The 22,564-nt window shown below is 39.0% G+C and overlaps 1 long non-coding RNA gene across 10 annotated transcripts in view; it reads right to left on the bottom strand.

The window, feature by feature from the left end:
* Positions 1-2,137: 2,137 nt before the first annotated feature.
* The window catches only part of LOC114486562 (uncharacterized), a 120,937-nt gene continuing 100,510 nt past the window's right edge, over positions 2,138-22,564 (bottom strand). For 6 of the 10 annotated variants that reach the window (XR_003680504.2, XR_003680501.2, XR_003680503.2 and 3 more), the window contains 3 exons: positions 13,574-13,761; positions 12,225-12,332; positions 11,711-11,851 (listed from right to left, as the gene is read on the bottom strand). This is a non-coding gene — a long non-coding RNA (uncharacterized lncRNA). Of the gene's footprint in view, positions 2,524-11,710; positions 11,852-12,224; positions 12,333-13,573; positions 13,762-14,778; positions 15,237-22,564 lie in introns of those variants that run through there. The other 4 variants (XR_003680502.2, XR_008617775.1, XR_003680509.2 and 1 more) reach the window with 3 other exon arrangements.

Below are 22,564 nucleotides of genomic sequence, written 5' to 3'. Positions count from 1 at the left end.
ATCCAAACACCTTCTTCTGAGCTGTTTCAGATCTAACTCTGCCTCCCTTTAAAACTGACCTTCCTCGGATGGCCATACTTCTCATTTTAACCTGCTTCACAGCAAGGTTTTGGGTTTGTCTGTTTTATTTTTGAGTGTTCACATTTACTGTCTCGTCATCCATTTATGCTTCCGTAGTGAGGTGTGTTTGGAGGGAAATTCACCTCGCTGGTTCTGTGTGGGCCCTAGCTGTTCCATTCAAACTCTATTTTGAATTAAAGATTTCTTGCGTCGCATGTATTCTTACATTGCTGTATGACTTGCCATGGGTTGGAGAGTTTTTTCAAATCTCAGAGCACTCCAGTGGTAATTCCAGCTCTCCAATACATTTATTTCGTGTAAGAAGTCATTTTCTCCTGGGGCCCACAAGAAACTCCACAATAAAAATGAGAATTTTCCTAGCTCTATTATAGTGACCTCAGCCTGGCTCAGACCCTAGTCTCAGGCCTTCACAGTCTAATTCTTGTTTGTCCAATTGGGTAGCTCCTGACTGCTACTACCTTACCAAGCCCACTGAATTTATGCAAAGTAAATTTAACATGTAGCTGCCAGCTCCCTAAAGTGAAGATTTGACTGAACACTTTAATAATCCTGGTTGAGCAGATACCCACGTATCTTTATGGACAGATGGTTCACAACTTTGCATCATTTAAAAATGCCACCCGGCCTATCACCCAATGCCTGGGGAAGGTGGGCCTGAAAGATAACAAAGTGCAGGCTGAGGCCACAGATGTCACACCCGTCTTCCTTGGAGGATTTCTTGCACTGACCTTGGCAAGCGAGCTCATGATCTCAGGATGCACGGAAAAATGATCTTTGTACTACTATTGTCAGGTAAGTGGAATTTTTTTTTTGCAGGGTGCTGTTATATGGGATATAGGATTATACATGCAAAGATAAACTGTCCCATTTTAGTCCTATCTGACTTAAACGAATACCTAAATGAGTAGTATCTCAGATCCCAGTCTGGAGGATGGATTCTTATTGGGACTCCGTGGAAGAAATTGCTCCAGGGGGCCCAGTAATTGTGACAGGATCACAGCACAGTTCCAGGATGAGAAGCATGCTTCAATCCTAAGCCTAGCCAGAATTAAAAGAATTTTATCAAATACACTGAGAAACATCTCTGTGTGAAGGAATGTGTTGCTTTACTGGCGTTTTCACAAGTTTAACTTCTAAGTTAGAAAGTCATTCGTGAAGGTGATAGTGGATATGCGGTGTTCAGTTTTCTGAAAAGTCTTCCAAAAAATTATGATTTCCTCCTTCTCCTGCCAAAAATGTACAAGCTGCAAGCATGAACCCTGAATCCATGGGGGAGTTATTTCTCACATTGTGGTCCATTACTGAGGTGTAAGGTGGAAAAAACAAAAAAAGAAAGAGCTCTTATTGGTTAAGGGGTTATGTGGTTTGGGGAGAAATCGAAATCCATTCATTAAAAAAAGAAATAACATAGGCATATTATGAAGCGGTATCAAATTAGCATTACTTTTGGCCTCTTCCCGAGAGTGTTATGGTTAACGTCTTCTCAAATGGAGTGTTTATCTGTCAGAAATACTGGTGCCCGGCACATAGATAAGGAGCAGGCAATGACTTGAAATGTGTTTAGCCCCTCAAACGTGGTTGTAACTCGAGTTACAGCAAGCATCGAGGATCTACCGGGCGCTCTAGGAGATGGGGAAGGGATCCAGCATTTTCTAAGATGCATCAGGGGATACAGTAGTGTCATGGTTAAAGCACGGGCATGAAAGACAGAACTAGGTTCAAACCTGGCTTCACATCTGAAAGCTGGGGAACATTAAGGCAAATTACTTACCGTCTCTTGGCCTCAGCATCCATGTCTGTAAAATGCAGACAATGTTGGTACCTGCCTCCTAGTAAGCGCCTAAGGACTGAACAAACTAATTACTGTAATGTCCTTACTCCAGTGCCTGGCACATAGTAAAGTAGTAAATAAGTATTTAGCTATGAAATAGTTATAAACTAGGAAACAAACCTGGGTATGGGATGGTGATTTCTGAGAAGTGATGGAGAATGGGAAAATTCCAGGAAAACAGAAGACTAACAAAGTTGCTCTAATTTTTTTAAGTGGCAAGGAATGAAAACATTTAGCTTGGAGAAAAGAAAACACGTGGAAGGAATGTGGCAGAATATTTAAATATATTCAAACATTTGTAGAGCTCTTACACAGAAGAGACAAGAGGTATTCATTGCGTGGTTCCAGAGGGCAAAGTGGGGTTACTCAATCGAATTAGACACATTACCCATTTGGGGGAGGGGAGGGGCAGAATATTTGGAAAGGATTCCTGGAAAAGAAGGAAATTCATTTTACCAGTTTTCAAGCAGGTAGTGCAGTAAGGCCTTAAATGAGGCTTCAGGAGGTCAGCAAGTTCAATTGACTCCAAAGGCGGCCTTGGTCTCCAGGGCCAAGGCTGTCATCATCTTTGCATCTTCTGGAATCCTCCAAAGCAGGGATCCCCAACCAGCCTGTTAGGAACCAGACCGCACAGCAGGAGGTGAGCGGCGGGCGAGGGAGCGAAGATTCATCTGTATTTACAGCCGCTCCCCATCGCTCGCATTAGAGCCTGAACCATCCCCCCCAACCCACATCCCCGGTCCATGGAAAAATGGTCTTCCGCGAGACGGGTCCCTGGTGCCAAAAAGGTTGGGGACTGCTGCTCCAAAGAAACTCTCTTGATGTGACGACTTTATAGAATAATAGATAGACGCTGGAAAAAAATTCCCCTTCTTATTCATTAGTTGAAGAGGAGAACGTGAAAAGTGTGAGGAAATGGGGAAAAAAAAACTTACTTGCTTTCTCCAGTAATCTTAAGGGTAAAGTCAAAACTTCTAATTCTAAGAGTATCAGATGTCATCCTCCCAATGGAGAGTAAGTTTTTTCGAAATGATTTGATTCCCAATCCCTGAATTCATTCACTCATTTGTTCATTCAGTAATTATGTGTCAGATGACAAACACCGAGGCCACGGCAGGGACATAAATGAGCTCCCAGAGTTGGAGTTCAGGGCGGGTGGGGGCAGATGGGGAGGGGGACACAGACATTCAGCAGAACAAGTAAATTATTAAAAGAAGAAAAGACAGTGAAAAATAGCACACAGAGAATTAAACCAGGGAAGGTGATGAACACAGTGCAGAAGGCTGATGTAGAGAAGAGGAGCAGGAAATTTTTCTCTGAGTTCGTGACATTTCTGATGAGAGCTGAACAATGAGAAGAAGCCAACCTTGCAAAATCTGGGGAAGGGCACCGGAGGTGGAGGGGACACGAAGGGCGAAAGTTCTAAGGCAAGAGAAGACATAATGTGTTCAAGGAAAAGCCAAAGCTTTGATTTGAAAATCGGGTCCTGATGCTAAGAAGCCCTTGGAGAGAGCTCTGTGTCCCTGGACCATGATTATCCATGTGCACCTTACCACACACGCCTGAAAACACACCATTAGAATGACTAAGCAAAGAAACAAGGCTTCTGCTTTTTCTTCAGTGATCCAAGAGGAGACACTTCTCTCCATTTAATTGCTACGGGAATGAGTTCTGAACTGGGTTTCAGGGACCACAGCACTCTAAATTTCTTAAAAGTCAAACCTGTGCTTCATTTATGCATCCTCCACACTGCTAGGCACATAATAGGCACTCAATTAATAGTAGTTGCAGAAATGACAAATGACCAGAATTTTGCTGCAGGTTAGTTTAACTGTGGAGAATCAATTGACCCCCATGGGCCTCAGTTTCCTCCTGCCTCTTAAATAAAATGCAGACTAGATGGCATCTAAAATCCCTTTCATCTCTAAACTTCAGTGATACCTCAAAGGTCAACCTGAGATGTCCTGTTAGGCTAGCTACCAAATCTATAAATCTCTAGTTTGATGCGAAATTTTTAGAAAGAAATGAACACTCTCACTATGAACTCCAGGAGAAGGATTTCTAAGGGGGGAAGAAGAGACAGTATCTCAAAATTGACTTACACTGATTATAAATTGGGAAGTTGAATTTAACATTCTTGTGATGAATTTCTTTTTACTTTGGTCTCTAGAGGATGACTGAAAACATCTGTGAACCTATTGGGGAAGCATATTTTAAATAATTTTCTCAAATGTCTTTATAGGTTATATTTTAACTAAACCTGTCATCACAGCTACTCAAGAAATACACACTGCATCTACACCATTAGGTAAGTTACCAACAAAAGCAGACGGGCAATAGATTTCCAGCCATTATTATCATATCTATATATTTAATAAGTACCTTTCTGTGTGGTTTTCTGTGATAAATGAACTAAATTAAAACTAAAGCAACAATACTGAAAAGAAATATTCCAGGGTTATCTCTGGGTGTTGGGGTTGGGGGTCATTTTTTTCTGCTTTTTCATACTTTCTAAATTCTCTGTGAAAAGAATTAAATATATGAAATATAATTAGGAAAAGTTTTCAAAAACTTTTTAAATTAAACTGAACACACACAATCTTTGCTTTCTAAGATGTCTCTATCATTAAGCAATGCTGACAAACATTAACAGAGGAAAACCTAGACACCAGCATATTCATTTCATCATGCTTATTGCTACTCAAATAAACTTGGTTGTGATGTATACTGAAATTGATTTCAGGCAAAAGAGCAAGAAAAAAGAGCAGACAAAAAGAGCAAGAATTGACAGTAAACGTATGAGATAACCTATGGTTACTATTTTCCCATTTTCTGCTTTTTAAAAAAATTGAAATATAGTTGATTTACAGTATTATATTAGTTTCAAGTGTACAACATCGTGATTCAATATTTTTATAGATTATACTCCATTTAAATCTATATAAAATATTGACTATATTCCCTGTTCTGTACAATACATTCTTGTAGCTTATTTATTTTATACAGAGTAGTTTGTACCTCTTAATCCCCTACCTCTATTTTGCCCCTACCCCCTTCCCTCTCCTCACTGGTAACCACTAGTTTGTTCTCTATATCTGTGACTCTATTTCTGTTTTGTTATAGTCATTCATTTGTTTTATTTTTTAGATTCCACATTATAAGTGATAAGATACAATATTTGTCCTTCTCTGATTTATTTCACAAGTATAATACCTTTTAGCTCCATCCATGTTGTTGCAAATGGCAGAGTTTCATTCTTTTTTATGACTAATATTCGTGTGTTTGTGTGTGTGTGTGTGTGTGTGTGTGTGTGTGTGTGTACTGCATATTCTTTACCCATTCATCTGTTGATGGACACTTAGGTTGCCTCCATATCTTGGCTATTGTAAATAGTGCTGCTATGAACATTGGGGTTCATATATTTTTTGAAATTAGTGTTTTCATTTTCTTTCCATATATACTCAGGAGTGGAATTGCTGGATCATACGGTGGTTCTATTTTTAGTTTTTGGAGGAATTGCCATACTATTTTCCATAATGGCTGCACGAATTTACATTCCCACCAGCAGTGTACAAGGGTTCCTTTTGCTCCACATCCTTGTCAACATTTTGTTATTTGTAGATTTTTTGATGCTAGCCATTCTGACAGGTGTAAGATGATATTTCATTGTGGTTTTGATTTGCATTTCTCTGATGTTTAGCAATGTTGAGCATCTTTTCATGTGCCTGTTGTCCATATGTATGTCTTCTTTGGAAAAGGTCCATTTTCTGTTTTTTACAGGGCTTGTTTCTCTTATGATACAATAACTCATCTCCAAGCCCCCAGCTGCCACACTTTAGTAGCTAAGAGTATCTGGCAAGTGGCAGCATATAGAACCTTAGGATGCTTTATTCACTGAGAGACTTCTACCACATCTTGGGAGTCAGGCAGTGTTCTGACCCATGTCTGTTTCAGAAAAGGAAATGACTCCAAAAACACTGCAAGCCCCATGTCACAAAACATTGTACATTCTTCCTTCAGTCCCCAAGCACCATACCAACTAGTACAAAATGCAGGAGGAGAGTTCTGGCCTCAGCTTGTCTACAGCCTTTTCTCCCTTGATATTTTAGATCTTGCCCCCTTTAATGGTCTTGGCACCCTTGCTGAAAATCAATTATCACAGATATATGAGTTTATTTCTAGACTCTCAATTCTATTCCATTGATCCTTAGAGCAGCGCCACACTGTTTTGATTACTGTTGCTTTGTAGTAAGTTTTGAAATTGTGAAATGTAAGTCATCCATCTTTGTACTTTTTCAAGATGATTTTGGCTATTTGGGGTCCCTAGCAATTCCATATGAATTTTAAGATCAGTTTTTCTGTTTTTGGAAACATTTATATAAATATGTACGTATATATTTAACTCATTTATCTTAGTCAATAACTCCATATGATAGACAATTATTATACCCATTTCATAAATTATGAAACAAAGGTACAGAGTGATTAAATCAGCTGCCCAAGTTCTCAGCCAGTAGTTAATGAAATTAGTTTGAACCCAGGCATTCAGGCTCTAGAGTCTGTGCATTTGATCCATATATGATATTGCCTTATTTGTCATACACATTGATGTTCTGAGCTTGGCCCTTCCTTACTCTTGCGGCATTATCACTCACTGTTCTGCTCCTGCTTTCACTAAAATGAAGCCTATAGTGGAGGCTGGTAGTCTGTGTTCTCCTTTTGGTGCAGCTAATGAACCTTAATTTTATGACTATGATGTTAACCTTCTGCTCCTTTTTATCTGGACTAGATAACTTTTTATCTAGGGCTCTCCCTTTGATATTGCCACTTATTTCTCTGTCATGAGGATATTTAAAAATTGAAAGGAAAGGAAATAAACCCAAAGCACAAAATGTGAACATAGTGCATCTGTTGAAGGCAACTGGGAAGATGGATCACAGCAATGACATTGCATCTTACCAGGAGAAACATGGCACAAATTTGCCTCTTGGTACCCTCTCTGTTCTGTCAGGTACAGATCTCAAAATATCTTTTCAAGCAATTCAGCAATGTCACTTCAGAATGAATGTATGGGAATATGGGAACATGTGATAAAGTTTATCCTCATTGAATTATTACCAAAAGAAGTATACATCAATCACTTGTGATTGCAAGGCAGATAATTTTCAGATTCTCTCAATGTTTTTCTTTTTTGCTTCCTTGACTTATTACACTTGGAGAAAACTGTAATATTTTCCTCACTGCTCTTGTAATTCTGCTGATTTCTTCTCTTGCTTTATATTTCGTTTTGCTCTGGTTTTGAGCATATAAAAACATTATATGTTTTTGAGCATATAATGGTTTGATCAGTTTATATTTATTTAAGAATCATTGTGCAAAGTATCCTTTAACAATATAAAAAAATTTATTTATTTATTTATTTATTTATTTATTTATTTATTTTTGGCTGCGTTGGGTCTTTGTTGCTGTGTGTGGGCTTTCTCTAGTTGCAGCGAGCAGGGACTACACTTCGTTGAGGTGTGCAGGCTTCTCACGGCAGTGGCTTCTCTTGTTGTGGAGCTTGGGCTCTAGGCGTGTGGGCTTCAGTAGTTGCAGGGTGCAGGCTCTAGCGCGCAGGCTCAGTAGTTGTGGCGCACGGGCTTAGGTGCTCCGCAGCATGTGGGATCTTCCTGGACCAGCGCTCAAACCCTGTGTCCTCTGCATTGGCTGGTGGATTCTTAACCACTGCACCACCAGGGAAGCCCTAACAATATAAATTAATTGTCTGTCTTTTTATTGTTTTTGCCTTTAATTTTACTTTGTCTAATACTAAAATGGTGATTTCTGGTTTTATTTATTTTTATTTTTCTAATATACCTTTGCATTTTTATTTACATTTCACATTCTTTTGTTTTATTTGTATTCCTTGTGATCTAGTGTATATGTACTGGGGTTTTTGTTTTTTGCTTTCTTGTCTATCTTGACTCAGTCTAAAGGTTCTTGTCTTTTAATACAGAAATTTAATCCATATGTGTTTATGAATTCACAACTGACTTTTAGTATTTTTTTTTTATTCCATACTTTCTTTATTAAATGTTTTTCTTATTTCTGATCTTTTGATACACATGCTATGGTGTATTTGTCCATATCCTTTTATATGTTTTGAAGGTATCCATCCTACCTTCAAATCATCCCATTGGCTAACTTTATGCTTTTGAAAGCATTCGCTCCCCTCAGAACTCCCAAACCATTTTAATGGTACAGCACACATAGAAACTCTAACTGCTTTTACAGACCTTATATAAGTCAGATAAGGCTGTTAGAGTATGAAGCTAACTGGCCAATAGCTTGTGGGTGCCTTAAGTGGATTTCAGTTGTGACAAGGGCTATTGATTCCCTTAGCCCCTCTGGAGGCCAGGTATTCAGATAGGGTATAGCCAGGTGTATCAATCAACAAGACGTATTCAAGGACGATTAACACATAGTGAATGTACATTGCAACTCATTGTACACAGAGCCAAACACATAAACATATATATGTATGAAACAAACTTTCACAAAATCATAACCGTCCTTACAACGTGTGATGCACTTTCATGCACTCTCTTCTATTTTATACAATTTAATTTTTTTAATGCCGGTGACAACTGAGTAAACTGATTTCATGGCCCCTTATAGCAGGAATTCACTATCTTGACTACATGTTGGAATCATTTGAGGGACTCTAAAAAGTATTGATGACTGAGTTCCACATCCAGAGAGTCCAAATACACTAATGCCGGGGTCAGCAAACTGTAGCCCACGAGCCAAATCCAACCCACCACCTGCTTTTGTATAGCCTGAAAATTAAGAATGATTTTTACATTTTTAAGTGCTTAAAAAAACCAAAAGAATATTTTGTGACATGTGGATATTATATGTAATTTAAATTTGAGTGTCCATAAATAATTACTGGAACACAGCTGTACTCACTCATTTATACACTGGCTGATATATTGTCGGTGGCTGCTTTTGCCCTGTAACAACAGAATTATAGAGCTGTAAGAGAGACTGACCTGCAAAGCCTAAAATTTTTTTTCTTTACCCTTTTACAGAAAAAAGTTTACCAACTCTTGCGCTAAGGGATCCCAACCTGATATTTGAAAACTCAGTTTTAGACTGAGGATTCTCCAGCTGAGTGCCTGTGGAGTTCCTTGGGGAAGCTCCCAGGTGGCTGTGGACATGGGGTATGAGGCTCCAGGCCTGGAATCCATTTTTCCACCAGAGCCATTCCACTCTGTCTGTTTCACACACTGAGGAACTTACCCTTGGGAAGTACGTTTCAGTGAAATCAAATGTTGGGGAGATGGGGTTTCCTAAGACAAAACCCCAAGAAATACCATCATTTAATATGGAAAAGTGTGAATGTTATTCTTTCTCAAGCAAATCAGGCTAATATCCAATCATTTTATGAATCTGTGCAACACAAGGTAAGGGTGACATAAGAACCTTTGAAAATGTAAGAGAAGATCTTAAAGATTAAGAAAATGAAGTTTCTACATGTTTATCTAGACTGGGACAATGGTTCTTGCTGCAGGCAACACATTAGACGTCAATGTCTGGGTACCACAGATGAATATCTTAAAATAAAGCTGACACCTCTAAAGTATGTGAAATCTCCCTTAGTTCTGAGGATTTATGATAAGCAAGAGTAACTGGACTGGAAGATGCTTCGCTGGAAAAAGTGAGATTTCAGTTAACAAATTGTTACCAACCAGAAACATCTGGCCTTCCGTAACCTGGATCTGACACTACAGGTCACTCTGTCACTGTATGTTAGAGGAATAACCTCTCCTACCCTCAGCTTCTGCACAAGGTGAATTATTATTTTTGCATCTTTTCAGTTAGCCCTTATTTGCTGCAAGGGAAGTCTTGCTTGAGAGTTAGTTGCCTAATTTGGTGAGAATGTCATCTTCTCTTAATGAAACTTATTTGGTGCCCTCATTCTTTTTATTTTGCATAGATTATGGTAGACCTTGGCAGACAGTTCTGCAGTCAAGTAGATAGGAATTCAAACTCCAGCTCCACCATTTATCAGCTGCATGATCTTAGGCAAATTAGGCGACGTTTCTGATCTTTGTTTTTCTCCTCTACCCATAATGATTAATATATAATAATATGCTCTCAGGTAATTGTTTTGAAGAGAGAATGCCTATTATGTAGTAAATATACGTGTTGATAATGAATATTACTATCTCAGACATATGAATGTCTATGATTTTGGAATAATGAAGTACCTTAGAGGACATCTGTTCCTTCACTCTCATATTAGAAACGAGACACTGAGGCCCCAAAAAGTTCAGTGACTTACTCAGATCCCCAACCAATTAGTGGCAAAGCCAGGACCAGAATCCTGATCTCCTTTTGTCCTGGGACGATGAACAGAAATATCCCTTTGCTTTCTATCTATCCAGGCTGAAGAATGCACAATGCTGGGATTATGGGCTGTTTTTTCTCTCTCTTATTTGCTGGCTCAGCAATAGTTTGGAGCAATGAGGGTGACTAGAAGCTGGGCAGGACAGAACCAGGCTATAAAGTTCAGGGTTCCTAAGCCATAGCAGCTCCAAGGCAGACTCAGGGAGGAGCTGTTCTCTACCAAGTTAAGGAAGGCAGAGAAGTGCGACCCATTGGCTGCAGGGAACTGCCAAAGCAAGCCACTCTGCAAGTGAGCAGAAACTGGGTCATTGCTTTTGACATCTGGCCCACTAATTGCACCAGTGGACACGCTGCGTTTTTCTTTAAGAGCTATTAACCAGAGAGTGCACAAAATTTTGAGGGCTATTCAAAACACTAAGCTCAAATTTTATCCCATCAACAACTTTATCCTTTAGAAAGTTCAATTTTTCTAAATTGTAACTGGCTACTTTGGCTTACTAAAACCTTTCCAAAAAAGAAAAATGAATAACAAGAGACAAGAGGGACATCTAACTCTATTATCACAAGTTGACCCAAATTGAGTTTGTCAATCCTCTGGTTCAGGGGCAAAACTGAGTATTTCTTTTAAAATATTGCTTCGTGGCAGTAGCCTTCTCCAAACATCTTTTGGAATAGGCAAGAGCTCTGTTTGTATGTTTGTTCTGTAGAAAACGAAGAAGCCTGGCAGGACATTGAGTTGGAAGCCAGCAGATGTGAGTTTTTTTCCCAGTTTTACCACAAATGAGCTGGGCAGAACTTCCACAAATACATTATCTATCAGTTTTCCTGGTCATCACAATGCCAGAAAACTGTAGCACTTAAGAAATTTCCTTTTCTGACTTGGAAACTATTGAAGGCATTTCATAGGTAGGGTGTATCCTTGTAAGAGTTGGCTTTTGTGAGATAAGACTTCTATCAACTGCAAGTCAGGAGGGAACCAAACTAAAACCAACAGCTGCGTAAAATGACTTTATCACATCCTGACAGGAGCTCGGCGGCTGGAAGTTTGGGCAGAGAGCAAAACTGTAGGGTGTTTGTCCAACGTTGCATTTTACCTTCTTTCTGATGACATTCCATGTGAGCAAGGACAGCTGTTTGGGAGAGCCGTGTGGTTTAGTGGCTGGAACCCAGAGCAGAGTGCCGAGAGACAGGACTTCCATTCCCAACTGTGTCCCTAACCCCCAAGCCACCCCACCTCCTCCACACACTGAGAACAGTGTCAAGGACCCTGTCATGTCCCTCCTGCAACACCCAGACACGGTTTTCATGACCAACCGTGAGGTCAGAGCAGTGAGGATAAGAGACAAAAGGGGTGAATGTTCTGGAACAATTCCGACGTCATGCAAATATGAGATGACACCACCGTGCAAATTTGGAATGTTTAATATTCTGGGTGGTATATTCATTCATTCACTCCTTCCTTCCCAAATCTAAAATGAAGTGATTCAATTCAAGTCCCTAATACGTACTTTGTGCAAAGTACCAAAGCAAACGCCATCTCAGTACCTGGAGAATGAAAAAAAATGTTTTTAACTAGGAGACTGAGGCCCTGCTAAACCTACCCTTCTATTCCATTTTGCGCTAATTCGCCACTTGAACATTAAACTCTTGTCAGTCTGAGAGGTTTGCCAACCTTGGCCTGCTAGCTGCCCCCGAGCCTCCACATAAATGCACCTTGTACTCTTTCTTTCTCCGTATTTTAGCCCACGTTATTTCTTTACCTTAATTCCTCCTCCTCTACATTTCTACCAAATACTCTACCCATCCTTCAAGCTTCAGCCAGTGATTCATTGCAAGTAGGCACAGGGCAAGAACTTCAGAGTAAGTTTTCAGAGCCCAGTGCAGCTAAGGAAATGTTCAGTGATGGCCCAAGACCCACCTGTTCCTGGGTGGCCAGATGCTGGAATGTCTTCCATGATACCACCAGGTAAATATGCTTCTCTTGGGGAGAGAGGGGGAATTTTTCAGGTATAGTCTGGATGTGTTCCTGCAAAAGAAGTAAAGGGATTAAGGAAAAGACTCTCAGGTCAGTATTGCTAGAGCAGAAAAACAGTTTTTCTTAGTGGCTATAGCAAGAGGACACTGAGGGCTAAGAGATATAATGGAAGTAGTACAATATATTGGTGTGAAAAAATCATCAAGATGAAGACTACGTGATTATTATAACAATTCTGGCCCTTAGGATGTCTGGGAATCTCAAGGAATTTAGTTGCCTTTTTTTGTGTGTACAATGCACCCCAATGTTCACCAGCTAATATGCTAAAACATCAAAGAAATTTTGCTGACAAGATCTCAACCAGGCAGAGATCTGGAAAGTGGGAATATTATAGGAAAGCAGCAGAATTTGTTCTCGGTTTTGTTCCTTACCTGCTGTGTTAAACTGAGCTAATCATTTAATTTTCAAATTTCTTATCTATAAAGTAAGGAAGTTGGATTAAATAATCCAAGAGACTTTGTAAGTTAAAATGTAAAAGTACATTCTGAATTAATTAGGACAATATTTAAATTGACCTTTATTCAGCGAACAAGGCAGACAGTTTGAAAGCTGATTTAGCAACCGAAAAGGAGGGACCTAGAGCACAAGAGAAAAAGAAGCAGGAGAGAAACCCTTCCTGTAATCCAGCCTCTATGAGGTTCAGGCAAATCTTATCTGTTGCTTAATGGTTACAAATTTCCTTGGAATCTTTCTACCTAGTTGGCCCAACTGAAGATTAGGTTGTAAAAACCCCTGTTTAAAATCTGCTTATTCATAGAAAGTTTGCAACTTCGCATGACTAAATATATCCCCGCTTGCCTATTAGCCAATTAGGGCCTTAGGAACCTCGGGGAATCAGATAAATGTGAGCTCTATTGCTATCGATGTAGCACTAGAACATTCTTGGTGGTTGTTGGAGATATGTTTTGTGGGATTTGGGGTTCCTTCTCTTGAATTGTGAAAGCAGCTCATGCATCTGAGGATGTATAAAGAGATATTTCTTTTGTTTCTCCTAAGTGACATTTTCCAATCAGGAAAATTTTTTTTATCAAGTTCTTCTTAGGTCATTTATTTACTGACTGCAAGTTAGTATTCATTTATTTACTGTGCTGGTGGTTTTAGGTGACTTTGGTAAGAAATTATATCAGAGAAACTAAACCTGGAGAATTAAAGCAGGTATTTCTAAGAACATACATGGAAAATTTCAGCCTCAAATCCATTTGGCCACCAATAAGTTTCTATAGCACACTCACCAATGGAACTTGGATAAAGCATGTGCAATTTGTGGAAATTGCCTCAAGGACTTTGTTCCTCTCAACAACTTGTTGCCTTCAGTGTTAGATATTCCTGAGCTCTGACTACAATTTAGAGGCTTGGGGCTTCAGCCTCTGCTTCTTCAGAACAAAATTTCCACCAAATGGTTCTTTCCCTTGAGGAGTAGCTGGTAGAGAAGAAAGAAGTCAATCTCTTTGCTAGAGGGTTAAAATTGTTTTGCTAAAGTTCAAAACTAATTTTAATGATCTCTCTCTCCTTAAGCATGTTCTCATTTTGATAGCAAAAATGTTACAGATTTTGATCATCCCTAGCAAATTCTGTTTTCCCCTTCTCTCACTTTGTTTAAAGTTAGAAGCATGAAAGTGCCAGCTTTAAGAGACACGAGATCCTACTGTTAGGTCTTTGCCATATTCTTTTTTTGCTGTAATTTTCTGTCCCTTTAAGCCCTTAATCTATAGGCCTTCTCCACCAAAGGCAATGCTGACAAGTGATAAGGACCCTCTGTAAGGAGGAGTGCCCTGTTTTCAAAAGGACTGCATATCTTGACCACTATTGAACACAAGATGGGATCCTCTTCTGAAGAGTTCTGGGCATGGTTTTTTTTAGTTTGTTTTTCCCACATCATCCTTCATGCCATGGATGGTGATCTTCCCCAAATGAAAGTCTGGTTCAAACCCTTCATCGTCTTTCCAACTGCCTTGGCCCATGGAAATTCCATGCCATGGTCCACAACAAATGGCACTTCACTGCCTTCACTGCTTCTCACACCATATGCTGTAGCCACATAGATTCTTGTAGTTCCTCCAAACTGCCAGGATGTCTCAAGGGCCAGGGCATCGCTGACCCTGCTGACTCTGTACCTAAATGTCCACATGGTTGGCCGGGCGAAACCCTAGACTTCCTTCAAGGTGGGTTCAGAAAACTCCTCCATGAGGTCTTTCCACCTCCTCCTTTTTCAGATAGAACTGACCACTGTCTCCTGTGCCCTCACTTCACCATCCCCTAAAATACTTCATTACACTTAGATTAAAATTTTACCTCTCTTGACTAAGCTGGAATTTCCTTGATGGAAAGACCATGAATTATTTATTAATTCATTGTATTCCTAGTACAAAAGAGACATGCCTACACACTCTAGTAAATAAACGAACAAGTGAATAAATACCCAAGGTGCCTAGGAACCATTGTCGGCTGAAAAAAATGCACAACGTAAAAGTTGAGAATTATGTTTTATTCGGCGGAATTTCTGAAGACTTAAGCCCAGAAGACAGCCTTTCAGGTCGCTCTGAGGGACTGCTCCGAAGAGGTAAAGGAAGAGCCTTTGTAGGCTCTTTGTAGGAGTTTTACAATAAAAACCAAGTAGTCGGAATAGAAAAAGATTAGTTAATTAAAGAAAACCAGACACCTCAAGTTAATAAATTTAGTGCTTTTCCATGTGTGGGAACATGCAAGAGTCAGGGCTCATTGAAATCATTCCTTTGATCTGTACCTTAAGGGTCTAGGGCAGTAGCCCGCTTTCCTCCATCCTGAATCCCTCAGGGTACACAGTCTGGGGCGGCTGCAGTGGCTGACAGCTTGATGGCTGCAACATCCTTTGTTTACTGATATGCAGGCAACTTTTTTCATCCACACCATCAAGGCCTATGGAACACATCTGGATTCTAACAGTCTATCGTAAGATTTCATTGAGCTTTACCACACCATGCCAAGCACTGGGAACTTTGTGGAGTTTTTAGTCTAAATCTAAGTAGGGGAGATCAGAGAAATCTCCCAATATTATGCAACCACCTAGATGGAAAAACAGTTTGAAAAAGAATACATGTATTCTTGAAAAAGAATACATTGAAAAAGATACATGTATATGTATAACTGAATCACTTTGCTGTACACATGAAACTACCACAACATTGTTAATCCACTATACTCCAATATAAAATTAAAAGTTTAAAAAAAAGAGAAAGAAAGAAAATGGCCTTGAATTGGGACCTGAAAAGCAGATAACTAGGAAAGTTAGGGCCACAAGAGGATATTTCAGGCAAAGGGAAGAATAGGCACACAGGTCTGGGCATGGAGAAGAGTATGGCTCATTTGAGGACCCAAGAGATGTCCAGCATGGCTGGACCACAGGAGGAAATTGGAGTGGCAAGCAATGAGGATGGGGAGATGGGGGGGCTGGGTCACGCAGGGTCTTGAGGGTATTCACAAACAGGAGGGGTCACTGTCCCATAGACAGAACACACCTCCCTAACTAACCCCTGCAAATCCTGACTCAGACAGTCAGGAAGCCGGGAGGAGGGCCATCTTTGCACTCAGTCAAAACTCCCAGATGGCTTCAGTTAAACTTTTAACTTTTTAACTCATTTACCACTTAAAAACTTTAAATTTGGTATGGTTTTGTTTTTTCACTTCGGGATTTCTTTTCTTCTAGTTGTAAAATTGTGTGTGATTGAAATATCAAAAATATTTTGTTGGTCTTCTGTAGATGCAGGTTTCTACTATCCTTACACTCATTCTGTGCACGCCACTTTGCCATGTGACTTGTTTAATTCATTGTTATGTTCATTATAGATGCAATCTGGAAACTCACTTATGTGTTTCTTTATAAGAAATTGGCCAAACAATACATTGCTGTATGTCAATTATATCTCAATAAAACTGGAAGAAAAAATTTTAAACCAGAAAAGAAACTGGCCAAACATTTACAATTGTTAGTATTTCACTGAATACCTATTATGTACAGAGCCCTGTTCTAGTGCTGAGGAATTCAAAATGTGCCAGCCCTGGGATCTAGGAGCCCAGGACACTTGTTTCAGAAAAGCTCATTGGTATCCACAAGGGGTTATAAACGTGTGCCCTAAATGTGAATGAATTACACTGAACCGAAAGATGTAAAGGAGATGTAACACTAACTAAGAGAGATAGATGATTTCTGTTCATTACATATCCTTTTTTATAATTTGTACATACTTTCATTGATTCCTAATGAAAATATTTCTTTCCATAATTTTAATCTGAGTATTTTATGAAACCTCAACATTCCTATCATCTGGTTATTGTTTAAAAATACTTGTTCTTAACAGATACACACTACTATATACAAAATAGATGAACAACAAGGACCTACTATATAGCACAGGGAGCTATACTCAATATCTTGTAATAACCTATAATGGAAAAGAATCTTAAAAAGAATAGATAGATGGATATATGTGTAACTGAATTCCTTTGCTGGATACTTAAAACATTTAAAATCAAGTATACAACAATTTTAAAAACACTCTTCTTCTTATATTATCTTTTACACCACCATCCCTGAATGTTGAAGGATAACTTAGAGATACAAGTTATTTGTCACACCATTTACCTAATTTGTGTGGCAATTGTTTACATACAGGTAATGAATCAAGCAGTATGACAAGTCAAGGAACAAGGTGAAAATAGGGTTTACAGGAGAGGAGAAAATATTTCAGACAGTGTAGGTTCTTGCCTGAACAATTTGAGGGTGAACTGAGTAGCTGGCATCTGGTAGAAAGAGGCAGACCTTGGAAATCTGTCTTTCAGTAGACTGAGCAGAAGTGCCAAAGGCATTTTCAGTTCTTTGTGGATTCTCCAGGAAACCTTGAACACTTAGCTGAGAAGCTAGGTTGACGCTGTCCTGAGAAGTGTCTGCAGGGGTCCTTCCACCCCCATACCATCATACTTGGGTACCAGTTCCTTCACTAAAATGTCTCAAAAGAATGAGCAGAGATACCTCTGCAGAGTTTAGTGCACTGATGTTTGTCTCAGAATGGTATTAACTCTCATAAGAGTAAAAATAATATGAATGTTCAAAGTCAGAGATTCATAAATAAACTACAGTATTCATACAGTGGAATACTATGCAGCCATTAAAAATCTTGTAATAGAAGAGTATTCAAAATATAGGGTATATGTTCATGGCATATATGTTTTAAATGCTATTTACATATTTAAACACAATTATTCCATATTTAGATGCAATAGCTAAAAGTTCAGATGATTATATACCAAGATGTTTAAAGTATCTGTCTCTGGGTGGTGGAATGATAGACGACTTTTGTATTTTTCTTTGCCCTTTCTTGTATTTCCCAACTTTAATTTATTCAATCTATATTGCTTTTACAATAAAAAATCTTATTTAATTTATAAAACTTCATAAAAGAATTTATAAATTTATAAAACTTATTTTAAAATAAATGGATAATTGCTTAATTATAAAAACCAATTTATTATGTATTCAATGAGATCTTAAAAAATACATGAGAATACATGTTCTGTATTTGTATTTGTGTGCATATATGTTTGGGGTAAAGAATAACCATGACCTAGAATTCATTACTTCACTTGGTTATCTGGATCCTTAGCCAGTAATCTTAGATCGGAGCCAGGATTTCCTACAATTTTATTAGAGCTCGGAAATTCTACTTTTGAAAGAGAGAATGGATGGAGAACCTTAGAACTGACTCATCCTCTATCAAGCTAGAAGAAAACTAAATTTAATAGTGTCTTTGTTTTAATTTTTACTGGGGAAATAGGATCCTACTGGGGAGATGGAGGCATGGGGCAGAACTTCAGTCTTTGTATAATTGCCGTGAGTCTCCATCTTTCTTTGACATGGACAGTTTTCCAAAGTTATGTAAAATGGTATGCAAACGCAGCTTCAAGTAGCCCCCCTTATAAGAACAATAATAATAGCCAACCTGAATGTAACGTTCATTACATGCCAAGTACTGTACTAACTGATGAGTGTGTGAATACACACACATATATATATTTAACTAACTTAGTCCTCACAATGTCATTTTGAGGCAGGTATTATCATTTTACAGATGAGGAAATCAAGGCTCACTTTCCTTCTCTGTAAGGCCCTGTGATGTACAAATTCTGGAGTTGCCATTGGGAGAGATGTGGGATAAATTTGTCTTTTGTGACACGCTCTCTGGTCCACTCATCACCTCATTCTTGATTCTTTTCTCAATTTCTGTTTTGTACAGCTTCGTTTTCCACCAACGGCTCAATATCAACCGCTCCTAGTGGTCCAAAGACAACCCCTCCTAGTAGGCCTGTACCTACTACAAAAAAGGAAGAAGGTTTGTTCATATTTTAAAACAGTTGCTCTGGAGTCATTGTTATGGTGCAACTGTATTTAATGGGACCTACCACTGTGGGGAAACTGTGACAAAGACTGAGAAATGGAAGCAACGTAGACACAGTCCCTCCCACAGAGGAATTCTCACTTCTGGAATGTCACACTGAAAAAATACTGTAGGTTAAAAAAATTAAAACAATCTAGCAAAACACATAAACAACGAATGTGACCATGAAATAGTGGGCCAGATAAAAGGGATCCAGTAGTGCAGTGGTGAGGGGGGCTTGTGGTTAAACCCAGCTGGACTCAGCCAAGGGCTTGGCCCTGTCCCAGGTGCTGACCCTGAGTGAGTTGAACCCTGAGTTCCCCAAAGGGCCTCTGTCGTCTTAATTTTAAAATGGGACTCATTATACTTATCTCACAGTGTTTTCTAAGGATTAAATAAGAAAATGTGTGTAAAATTGCTTGGCTCAGAGCCTGGCACATCATAAGCGCCCAGTAAAATATAAGCCATCTGGGTGCTGAGATAAGAGCGGTCAGGTGGCATTCACTATCTCTCTGGTTATTTTTCTAGGGAGAAGAAGATGACTTTACAAGAGCAGGTTGAAAATAGAAGGGGAGAGGGTCTTTTGTAGGTGGGGTTTAGGCAGGGTCCTCTGGATTTAAAATAAAGCCTCAAAGAAGACTTAGCGCGGCTACCGGATCATTAGCTAATAGAAACATTGAAAAAATACACTGAGATAAATGGAAGTAATGGATTTTCAGAAGGACAGAGAGCAAGAGAGGAAAATTAGGCTGAGTGCTTGGAACTAATTATTAGGTTTCTGAGTCCAATTAAACAATCTAATTTTCAAAGTGATTGCAGTGTGAAGCCAACATGTTAGTGTCAAACCAGAAAGCATTGATGGGTCAACTCCAGACACACATAGTGCTACATGCCTTGAATCCTACAAATAATAAATGGCATGGTGGGTGGGGCATTGTACTAAGTGTTTTCATGTATTAGCTGGTCTTATCCTCATAGGAACTCAAAGAGATGGGTATTATAATCTTCATTTGCCAAGAGAATACTGAAGCACAGAGAAACTAAGTAACTTAGCAAGGCCACACAATGAGTAAGAGGCATACAGATGACTGAAACCCTATCTGTTTTATTCCAGAGCTCATACACCAGCCACAACTATCAACTGCCACAAAGATAGAGAAGACAAGCCCAGTTAACCTTTATGCATAAGTGCTAAAGAATGACCAAATATAACCAAGTCCTTGATTTGTATGTCATACAACATAGTGTGATATGTTATTCGTAATATTTAAATTCAAGAAAATTGTGTGGCTACAGTAGTAAGGCAGCTTCTTGACATGAAATGACATTTGGAGACAGCAGAAAAAGAAATATTATTTGTGGACTGATAAGGGGGAGGTTAACTCTAGCGGAGCCTTAAAGCAACAGTATTAGAAACTTCTACAGAAAGGGAATCCAGTGGGACTGCTGGCAAAAACTTAGCTGAGAGACAGTAAGGGTTTGGATCCTCATGGTGGCTGTGGCATAAATCTGGAAAATTGATAGCAACATGGCCTCTTTGGGGGTTGGACTGATGTCCATGCGGGATGATGGCTCAACATGTCTCCTTTCCGATCACCGTTTTTACATTTTTTAAAAATGCACTGCTTCTTGTGGAAGTCCACGGATGGTTCTTCCAATACTTTTTCACGCTCTTCCCTTTAGTTCATGAGATGGTTTACTAATTTCTGATTCATGAAAACTTGTTGGGTAGTTGAAAGTAGATATTGGAATTACTAATGTTAAGACTGACATTACCTCATACATTTTACTAGCTCACTGCTGCAAGTTGAACATTAGCTCTCTAAGCACAGTTAAGAAAAAGAAATCCACTAGACAGTCTGATTCCAAAATGGTATTTTTAAAACATGCCTTATGTTTTCTAACTTTATTTTGAAACATTGTCCTTTTAGCCACAAGACAAAGATATCCACACAGTTTCTCACAACCAGGTATGGTAATGTTTGACGTGGAATGATGATCATTCCATTTAAAATTTTGTATTGCTAGTTTTAAATGCCTATGAAAATAGAAACATCAATTTTATTTTTTATGTTTATTTTCTTTCTTTTTTTGCTGTTTTTTTTAATTGAAGTATAGTTGCTATACAATATTATATAAGTTACAGGTGTACTATGTAGTGAGTCACAATTTTTAAAAGTCATACTCCATTTATAGTTATTGTAAAATATTGGCTATATTCCCTGTGCTGTGCAGTATATCCTGGTAGCTTATTTTATACATGATAGTTTGTACCTCTTACTCTCCTACCCCAATATTGACTGTCCTCCTTCCCTCTCCCCACTGGTAACCACTAGTTTATTTTAAAAACAAGAGAGTATCTGTTATTGACTTTAGTCACACAAAATTGTAAAGGTAAAAAAATATGCTCTTTTCAAAATTAAAATAGGCATCTATAATTTCCTTAAACATTTTGGAAACAGCAATACATAATTTGATCATGATTTTTCTTTTTTTTTTTTTTTTTTGTGGTATGCGGGCCTCCCTCTGCTGTGGCCTCTCCCGTTGCGGAGCACAGGCTCCGGAAGCGCAGGCTCAGCGGCCATGGCTCACGGGCCCAGCCGCTCCGCGGCATGTGGGATACTCCCATACCGGGGCGCGAACCCGGTTCCCCTGCATCGGCAGGCGGACGCGCAACCACTGCGCCACCAGGGAAGCCATGATTTTTCTTTTAAGTTAGATATTTTTTAGCTTTCTAAGTAACTATGGGTACTTGAGAAAAGTCTAAGAGCTTATAAAACACTGGAACTTCTCCCCTCCCTACTATAAAGAAATCAAGGGGCTTAAAAATCATCTACTTAATTGGCACCAATCCAGAATAATTACAGACCATTCGTGTCTCCATCCGGATTCGTTCTGGGCCCTGTGCTACCAATTTGGAGCTATCTTACCAATCCTCTCTATCTGGGGACTGTCGCTTCCCCACCTAGGTGCTGCTGTCGCTTTGGCTCTGGTTCATTTATGTGCTTATTTACTATTCTGCATCTCTAGGCCTCCCTTCCCACTTGGCCTGTGTCCATACTTCACACCAGAAAAATGGATTGTATAACTGAGTCACTATCTCATAAATTAAAGCTAAGTGGAGAAGAAGGCTGGACAATACCAGTGATCGGAAAAGCTACTTTTACTTTTTTTACCAGTAATAAAGCTTTTAAATATAAACTAGCCAAATAAATATGCTCTTTTCCCTGTATGTCTTGCCCTCAGTTCTATTTACTTCATTTGGAAGCACTGCAAATATGCCGTGAATATGTGAGAGTACCTCTAACTTAAATTCTGTTTCACTCCCAACATGTAAAAGATTTGAAAAAGATTTTAAGTGATTTTATTATAGACTACATATAAGGATACTGTGGAGGGAACAGAGGCTTAGAATATAGGTGAGCTGGATAGTAGTTACCAGTCTACTTCTAACTAGTTATCTCACCTAGTGTAACTTGAACTCATTAGACTTCTTTTCCTTTTATAACGTGATTATACCAGGTTCCTTCCAAATTTTTGATTCTATGATCTGTCCAATACTCTTTTATACATCAAGACATTATTTTCTCCCATATCATTGAAACTATGAAAGAGTCTGTGGTTTCTCCCTTATTGGGTAGAAGGTCCACATAGCTCTTATCCGTAATTATACCTCTGAGGTCCTGTAAACTCCACCGGACTTGGAGTTGAAACCCCTGGGTCTTGGTACTGTCATTAGTTGGGTGACCTTGGACAAAAGATTTTACCACTCAAAGTTCCAGTTTCCCGCGTGGTTACTGTGAAAAACCTAATTTT

Source organism: Physeter macrocephalus, chromosome 7, assembly GCF_002837175.3.
Source record: "Physeter macrocephalus isolate SW-GA chromosome 7, ASM283717v5, whole genome shotgun sequence".
Lineage (NCBI taxonomy): Eukaryota > Metazoa > Chordata > Mammalia > Artiodactyla > Physeteridae > Physeter > Physeter macrocephalus.
Note: the sequence above shows the minus strand (reverse complement) of the source record. Positions and strands in the feature narration are given on the sequence as shown.